Source organism: Pongo abelii, chromosome 13 (genome assembly GCF_028885655.2).
Source record: "Pongo abelii isolate AG06213 chromosome 13, NHGRI_mPonAbe1-v2.0_pri, whole genome shotgun sequence".
In the NCBI taxonomy this organism is placed as follows: domain Eukaryota; kingdom Metazoa; phylum Chordata; class Mammalia; order Primates; family Hominidae; genus Pongo; species Pongo abelii.
Genome location: NC_071998.2, coordinates 69650163 through 69659612, shown reverse-complemented (window position 1 = coordinate 69659612; position 9450 = coordinate 69650163). Strand labels below are relative to the sequence as shown.

Below are 9450 nucleotides of genomic sequence, written 5' to 3'. Positions count from 1 at the left end.
ATCACACACTATGTTGTTCTACTTAGATTTTTCTTTTTCTAAACCATTTCAGGGCCAAATCCAGATCTCACACTGTCACTTAGCAGAGACTCAATTTATATTCAAACCATCCCAGAAAACAGGTCAAGTCAATATAGGATTAACCCTGTGGCTTTTTCATGATAAAAGGCTTTTTTTGTTTTTTTGAGACAGGGTCTCACTCTGTCACCCAGGCTGGAGTGCAGTGACACGATTTCGGCTCACTGCAGCCTCTACCTTCCAGGCTCAAGTGATCCTCCCACCTCAGCTCCCCACGCTCACACCGCTATGTCTGGCTAATTTTTGTATTTTTTTTTTTATAGAGACGGGGTCTTGCCATGTTGCCCAGACTGGTTTTGAAGTCCTGGGCTCAAGCGATCCACTCACCTCAGCCTCTCAAAGTGTTGGGATTACAGGTGTGCCACTGTGCCCGGCCGAGAGATTTTTTAAGTAGTGTTTGTGAAAGTCATTAGAAAGGTGAGAATAAAGTCCCTCTGTTTCTTTTTAAATTTATTTTTGGCATAATAAAATTAATATTACTTATAAAGAATCTATTATATCTCAAAAATATTTTGCTTTTTACTGGGAAAAAAGTTTTCATTAGAGAATTTTGCACTATGCAATCACAAAGCTCTCAGAAGAAGGATACAAACCCTAGATGGGGTAAATGAGGGAGAAAACTAAATGCGACACACAGCCTAGCTTGGATCCTGGATCAGGGAAGATAAACACTATAAAGATATATTTAGAAATAATTGGTGAATTTTAACATGGACAGTGTAGAGAAAATAGTATTATATTGATCCAGGATTTGATAATTGTGCTGAGAATGTATTTGTACTCAAGAAAAATATCATGGCAAAGCATTTTGGGTAAAGGAGTGTGGTGTAAAAAAAATTATCTATGTAAAGAAAGAGAAGAGGAGAGGGAGAGAGCAAGACATAGGAAGAGAAGCAGAGAGAGAATGTGAGGGATAGACAGAGGTGAAATGTTGCCAATTGGTCAAGGCTGTACTGGAATATGTTTTGTACTCTTCTTGCAACTCTTCTGAAAATTTTAAATTATTTCAAGAAAAAAGGCTAAAAACATGGCAATGGTGTAATAGTTGTGTGAATAATAGTTATAAAATATTAAAAAAATAAAGCCTGCCCATTTCTCCATCCTCCCTTTTCTCAGGGTGAGCCTTACCATTTAAAGCTCAGGCCATCAAGAGTGTTGATGCTGATGTTTTGTGAGAGCTCATTACATGCCAGGCATTGCTAAGTATTTTGGGTTTTTTTCACTTCTAAACAAAATGTAAAGAAAATGGCCTGACAGCCAAATGCTTTGTTTAAATATAATGACAAGAACAAGGATGTTCATAGCTTTCTTGACAACATCTTGACTACAGTACAAGCACATGCAGAGTTCATGAAAGGCGAAAGATAGATCATGGTCCAGTATCCATGGCAGGCCAGCAGGTGTTGGATCCCAGTTCTTGACTGCAGGCATCTAGGAGGAGGTATTGAACACCACAATTGCATCATTGAAAACACTAAGAAAAAGTAGGTGCTTTTGTTATAATAAAACTACCAGCCACATTTAATGAATACTTACAATGTGCCAGCTATTCCTCAAAGTGTGCATGTGCAATGGATGCTTATGTGTGTATGTGTGCGTTTGTATGTGTTTGTGTATGTGTGTTAGATCTATATCCTCATTAATTCCTCAGAATAACCTCTGAGATAGGTACTAAACGTCCAGAATGAAGAAGTTTGAGTTTGCCCAATGTTACATGGCTAATCAGTAAAAATGGAAGCCTCAAAGCCAGGTCTGTTTGACATTGCAAATGGCTCTCCACCTCTAGTAGGTTAGCCTATATATTCAAATATAAGAAATAAAAATATGTGTTTCCTATTTGCTTTGTAAGGATGGTAAGAGGATTTATGAAACAAATATATATTATGATATGCTTTGTGGAAGAAATAAAGTTTCTTTAGCAGAACAACTGAAGCACTGGGAACATGATTATATATCAAAGAAAATCCAGTTTCCTGTCCCCTGGCTGTGTCATTGTCATGTATACTAACTGTATATCCCCATGGTTTAATAATAGGACAGAGGTATGAAGAAAGGAGATATTTCTTGTTACCTACATTATTGTTAAGAGATTTATTTACCAATACAACTACACATGACTCAGAATGGATTCCTGAGAGCAGATTAATTCAACTAATAACAGTTACATAAAATAAACATACATTTTATTATGTAATGTAATATTTATGACTGATACACAACAATGATTGACATCAATGAAAATATGTTCTATTTTTATCTTATCTATTTTCGTCACATGGTAACTATTTTACATGAATGGGATTTGGGTTTTTGTTTTGTTTTTATTTTTATTTTTTACCCTAGCTGCTGCCACATATTTTCTGTGGAGAAATATGGTTCAAATCACCATTGCTTCTCTCATTTTCGTATTCATTTCTAATTATATCTGGAAAGTGCCTCAAAAAATTTACTTGGGGATTGGAAATGTCCAACTCTGTTCAGCCTGCTGTAGCAAAATATTATAACTGAGTGGCTTATAAATAACAGAAATTTATTTCTCACAGTTCTAGAGGCTGGGAAGTCCATGACCAAGAAGCCAGCAGATTCAGTGTCTGCTGAGGGCCAGCTTTCTGGTTCATAGGTGGCACCTTCTCACTGTGTCCTCACATGGTAGAAGGGATAAGCTAGCTCTCTGAAGTATTTTTAAATAAGGGCATTTAATCCCATTTATGAGGGCTCATCCTTCATGATCTAACTATCTCCTAAAATGCCCACTTCCTCATACCGTCACCTTGGTTAGAATTTCAACATATGAATTTTGAGCGGACAAAAACATTCAGACCCTAGCAAGCATTAACTTTTCATTCCATCTGTCCCCTGCATAAACTTTCCTTATTCCTCTGTCATCTTTTAGATCTGAAGAGTAAGCCAAAATTAAATTTTGCAATACACAGTTCTTTCAAAATTAGGTCTCACTTAATTCATATTCCTGGGACATTGCACTGATATATAATCCCTTATGGTAACTTGGGAACTGGCAACATTGTTATTACACAATATGACAAAAATATAAAATATTCCCCAAAGACCTGATGGAAACAAGAAGGAGACATGGCAGCATTCCTCCCTTGGAGCATCCAGACAATGGATTTTCCCAGTCTGCAATTTTGCTATGTAGCTATAAATGCATCTTTATCTCAACACTTCCCTTGACCACACTGACCCCCTCACGCCAGGATAGAAGCTTCACTGGCTAATGAATTACTGCACTCTTCTTTCCTAGTGCCCCAAAGACCTCTGTACAGCTTTAAAATAACACCAGAGTTAAAAATAAGAAAGCTTAACCAGAAGACAAGTGTTAAGTTTCTCAAAACAGATTCTCAAGTTGTGAAACTTGTTAAACTGTTGACTTGTTAAACTGTTGACTTTTAATGGAACTAAAAGAAATTTTTGCAATCATCTGAGCTGATGTCAAATGTTCTAGATTGATGTACTAGTTTGTTCAGAGTTGTGGGCAAGGCTGAAGGAAGGGAAATAGTGGAAGAGAAGTGAAAGAAAGAATTAAAATGGCAGAGAAAGGAGATGTAGATATGAGCAAAGGCACAAAAAATGAAAGAAGCTAGGTTCCTTTGGGGAATTGTAAAGTGACATTTACATTCTGAGAGTGAGAAATAAAATGGAATTGCAACATGATATCGAGAATTAGAGAAATACCAAATAGTCTTTTCTATTCTATGGATAAATATGAATAAATTTTAGGAGACTTAATTCAATCAAATATTTATTGAAACCTATCATATGCAAGGCATTCTGACAGGTGCTGTAGGTTATACGGAGATGAATCTGACATGATTCCTGATTTAGAAAGAATTCAAATGACGGAGAGACAGAGGAATTCTCAACAAAGGAGAGATCATGCCATTTAGGGAATGGGACAAAAATAAAGACTTAGTGAAAGACTGTGTCCTTGGACTAGGCTAGAAAGACAAGTGAGATTACAATAGTTGCAGATAGCAGTCTACAGGTGTGGCCATTCGAGAATTGCATGAGAAAAGGGACATAGCAGAAGGATTAGGTACCTTCCAGAACCAACAAAAAGTCCAGTTAGACAAGCATATGCGTTTTTATGTCAGCCAGTACAGGAAAATAAGCTTTCCTGTGTTGGAAGAGTTTATAATTTAGCAGGCAATGAAGAACACTGGACATTGACTTTAGGTGTATTTGCTTGTTTTTTATTTATTTTACACAGAAAACTGTAGGTGAAGAAGAGTTGAAGCAGTGAGTCAAAAGGAAGGAGTACAGGCAGAGTGAAGTCTGAAGAGAATCCAGGTAGAAAGCTACCCCAGGGGAACCAAACTGAGAACTTAAGCTGGGGCAATGGCAGAGAAGAAGAAATGATAGATTCAAGAAACATTAGGAAGGAAGACTGAACATTTAGAATTGATTGGGTAAGGGAAGGGAAGATTCAGAAAAGATTTTATTTGCAGATTTTCCTACAGGGAAACAAATTTGGAGTTCAAACTTTCCTTTGATTCATTTAACAGATAGATATTTAGCTTTGACTCTGGACTAGATCCTACATTAAGTGCTATATGGATGAAACAGATCAATTAGATGTGATCTACCCCCAAGGAACTTACAACCTGTAGTCAAGGTTAAACAAGACACAAATAAGCATTGTACAAAATAGAATACAGTAGATGTTGTTACAAAGGTAAAAATGAAGTTCCATGGGTTTATGGAGAGAAGCACCAAGAAAAGGTTTAGGAAGGAAGAGGTCTTTGGACAGGGCCAGGAAAGAAAAAAACAATTTCGACAGACTCAAATATTTTAGTGAGCAGCTGGAGGAGGTGGTAGAGAAAGCGATACAAACTTACATAGCATAATTCCAGAAAGAATTTATATATGAAAGATGTCAATCTTTTTTTTTTCTCTCTCTCTCTCAAGCCTTCCTTTAGATTTAGACTACAGTTACAATCAGAGAGGCCTCTTCCCCATCATCTTAATCTTTATCCATGTAGCTCATATGGATAGTGTCAGGATTATCTAAAATATGTAAAGATCTTCCATAAATTCAGAGCAAAACACCAGAGAAACATGTGTAAAATATGAATATAAATGAATAAGGCTGGCTTTCATTATCAGCTTACAAATACTTCGAATATAGCTACACAGCTGATCCCTCAAGATAGTCACTATTGGAAGACTTCTCTTATGCTCCCAACTGAAGAGATATTTATTCAAATTTCTTTTTAAACAAAACTCCCCCAAACTTATTCAGTTATAGATATTGTTTTATTATTTAGGATCTCTAGTTTGAAAATCTGACAGGTAATGCCTGATGCTTAGCCTCTGAAATAAAACAACAAAACAAAACAAAACCTTACAGTGGGCTTTTCTTAGTAATATCTGTTTCTAAGGTCGTGAATTGAAAAGCCGGAGTTCTAAGTTCAAATCCACACCAGCTCAAGTTTAAGGCCAGTGCTGTAATGAACCTGAGTCATGGGGAAGATGAAATTACCAAAAAGCTGCTTTCTGCCCTGAGCAAAGATTTTAGAACTAAATCAACAACATCACATACATCATATAATAAAGAGAATTATGAGTTTGGTGTACTGTTTTTAACCTGGTTTCTCAGTGAGCCAATTTAAAGGCAGGAAAAATAACCACTAAGGAAAAAGGGCTGGAATTAAGCAATGTTTACTTATTCATCTTCAAAGGAATTTGAATGGCTCTTGATGAAGCATGAGGAAGCTCCAGCAGTGTTGAGCCTTGAAGTTATCTGCATTGATAACTGTTGTCTGCATTGATCCTAGGGGATGGTCTGCAGAATACCAAGTACTCAGGGTTAAATTCTGCATTTTCTAGTCGTGATTTCTGTGATCTGGGAAATGTTCTCTCTCTGGTTTTCCTTTCAGTCACAAAAAATACCAGCTTCTTTTTCTTCCCTCTTTGAAGAATTACTAAATTCCTTAATGAGTAGTGTTCTTCATTTGCAATGTCAGTGAAGAAAGAGAATATACAGCAACCTTCTGTCTGGTGCAGAGGTTTATTAAAGGAACAGTGGCTAGAAAAAGGTAGTCACAGGTGTTATCAAAGTCAGCTGTTAACCCACAGCCCCCAGGCCCTCACTGCTTCCTACATGACAGTGAGGAATTCAGCCACTTACATGGTTTCCAGAATGTCCACCTTAGTTGTGCCACTTGATACAGAGAAAATCCTTTTAGCTATATGCTCAAGGACAGACTGCCATCAGATGGGATCAACAATTGATGTACGTTCTTGTTTTTATTGTATTTTAAACTCTTGGACAGGCTCTTTATCATTGCATTAAACATTTTTCAAAGTACCTGGTCACAAAAGGAGACAGAATAAATTATTTGACCAAGCAGAGTAATAATTCCTTCCTAATATATTGCACAATACCATCTTGACATATACATTTTTGATCATCACACATAGGTGGTTTCCCTACTACTAAATTCACTAGGCATTCCCTAGTACAGAATTTCTATTAATAATCCCCGTAGCTGCTGCAGGGAGACACAGGGGAAACTAGATCCAAACAAACCACACAACTAAGTTTACACTACGTGCTTCGGAATTCTTGGCCATGGGTGAGCTATGTGATGGCCCAACCCTGTTTTACTTCCATATTGTCTATTGCAACTATATTTCCATGGACTAGGGAACAATATGCCAACTTCTAGTTAATAGCTAACAGTAACAGACAAACCTGTAACATTTCAAGCAAGAAAAACTAAGACCTATAAAACCATGATTTACACATTATTTCTTCCTACCATGAGCAGCTATTCTTAAAAGGAGCCTTATCCTGATATCACCCCCATCCCTCCCACCCACATTCCTCATTTTTCTTTCCATCTCTGGTCTTGGCCACATTGTCTGCCTTGCATTAGCCCTTGATTGACTGCCCTCTGCACTTTCCCTCTTCTGTTCTATGCTAGTGGGTATTGATTCTCAGTATTGGAGCTCTCCTTCTATGTCCCTTACCAGGCACTATTAAGTCTGTAATATATTCTCTCTGCAATGCAACACTGTCAGCTGCCTCAGTATAAGTAGAAACATAGAGTCACAGAATGTCAGAGCTAAAAGGAAAGCCAGAATTTATGCCAATCAACTGCATCATTTTACAAATGATGACACTGAAGCCAGAGAGGTAAGAGCCTTGCATAAGATCACCCAAGTACTAAAAGTGAAGGCTCTAGGACCCAAACCTGTGGGTTCTGTTTGCAGCTCCAGCTGTGGACTTTACTTTGCACAGTGTTTCATCTCCTAGAATTGTAAGGCTTACTCAGGAAGTAAACTCATCATCCTATGGGTTTGGCTATTAAAAAGTAACATATTAAAGAAAGAATTCAGAATAGACGGAAGCCCTCTATGCTACAGGATATTCAATTATTTAAGATTTCTCAATGCCAGCCAAATTATAGACAATTTAAAATATTATTACTCTGCTACCCAAGATACTTCCTTGGGCCCCCTAGGTGAAGGTAGAAAATGAAAAAGAGATATTTTGAAAATTTCAAGCAAGTAGGTTTTTTAGGGCTGGATAATAATTTTCCTGCACTAATGCGTTAGTGCAGGAGAATGGCTTAGCAAATCCAACTGCTTATGACTTTGTTCTTTTTTACTTGGAGTCTATAAAAGCATGCAGAAAAGAGTTAGGGTATAGAGTGATTGAGTATAAGGGATAGCAGAATCTAAACAACTGCTTCTTATTTTGGCTCCTGTGTTGGTCATTTTAAATCAGGTTGTCCTCCATCCATTCTCTGTCTTCTCTGCATTACACTTGCCAGGGACAGGGAGAGGGAGAAGACTTCTATGCTCTCTGTGACCTCTAGTAGCTGTATTAGCCAGGTTCCCTTGACCTCTGGCTTCTGGTTGGAATCAGTTAATGGGAAGCTCTGCCTGGCAGGAGAAGAGAGAGGACTGTTTTTGTTTGCTTGTTTGTTTGTTTGTTTTGTTGTTTTTTCCACCAGTCTCATCCTGCTTTATGCTGTGGTTCTGGTAATACCTCGATCCCTCAACTACAGCTTCTGTGAAGTGGTTCTTCTCCATGGCTCTAGATCTCATCAGAATCCTCTAAGACTATTCCCTCCCCTTCCTTCTTCATGTCTAGGGCTGTTAATAACTTCTCCTTGTTGGTAGTCTCTGACTGCCTTGATGTCCCTTGGAGCTTCCTTTAATACAGCTGCATAAATAGTTCCTTCCCATTCTGTAAATTGTCTCCTCACACTTTCATCTGAACAGGGTTTCTTTGCTTGCCTGGGCACCGACTAAAACAGTTCATTTTGGGTTAATCATAGTCTGAAGTCACCATTTATCTTCTTTGCTGCAGCAGCAAAGCCATCATCATAAAGGATAGGATCAATTCTTGTTCATTTTTTATCTCATAGATCTGCTAATCCATGAGAAATGCGTCTAATCTGAGCGGAGGACCGACTCTCATCTCCAATTGCATTTTTGCCTTTTGGATTTGGTTGATACTAAATATGAAAAAAGACCGTTAGCAGACAGGAGGATACAAGAGCAAAGGTTATATGTGGTTTATGTTTTTACATTCTAACACTTTCTCCTGAATTATGGAGACTGATGTAAGAACTCTGTTTTTTATATAGAACCTGATAACATTCAACAATCAGAAACATGGCTTGTTTGGTTGGTTATTGCTGGATGAGCCACTACATCTGCAAAATAAATAAATAAATACATACATACATACATAAATACATAAATAAAAACTCATTAGTGGGTAGGTTTGAAACTGGCCCCAGTTTCCCTCCAGAGCAGAATTATTGTTGACTTGTTTTAAATTTTTTTCTCAATCATTGTGGAATTACCAGTGCTGATTAATAAGAGTTCATTTACTAATGATTATAAATATTAATTTCAGGTTGGATATATCATTTTTACCGGTGGAAAAAGTATTTACCTGTATTTTTTCTTTTAGAAATGGATGCTGTATGTTTACTCTTTTCAATGAATCTCTTATGAGTTCAGGGAGCTCTGCAGAAGGATAAAGCACCTTTTCAATCATAGATAGGAAATGGGAGAAGAAGTAGAAAATATGGAGGTTTCATGTTTTATCCTAGATGTTGATTGGACTTAGGTGGTAGGTCATTCATTCTTTTAACATTTACATTTATTAAGTTAATATTTATAAAGTCCTATCAAGTGTCAGAAGCTGGGGGTGGAAAGATTCATAAGACATGCTTATGTCACAATGGACTGAATCCAATGGAGAAGGAGATACCTGACCAAGAAACTGTCCTTCACTAAGTAGGAAGACCGTGCCAGCCGCTACCCATTCTTACTCACCTATTTAGTTTGGGTTAAGAGTAAGGGAAACTCTAATCCTGACCGCTTAGC

The 9450-nt window shown here is 37.4% G+C and overlaps 1 long non-coding RNA gene across 1 annotated transcript; it reads right to left on the bottom strand.

Annotated features, from left to right (window-relative positions):
• Positions 1-450: 450 nt before the first annotated feature.
• LOC129047734 (uncharacterized) lies at positions 451-9199 on the bottom strand. The gene is made up of 3 exons (XR_008509497.2): positions 9014-9199; positions 6227-6407; positions 451-1509 (listed from the first exon to the last, which is right to left on the bottom strand). It is a non-coding gene; the product is annotated as an uncharacterized LOC129047734 (long non-coding RNA).
• Between the last annotated feature and the right edge of the window lie 251 nt (positions 9200-9450).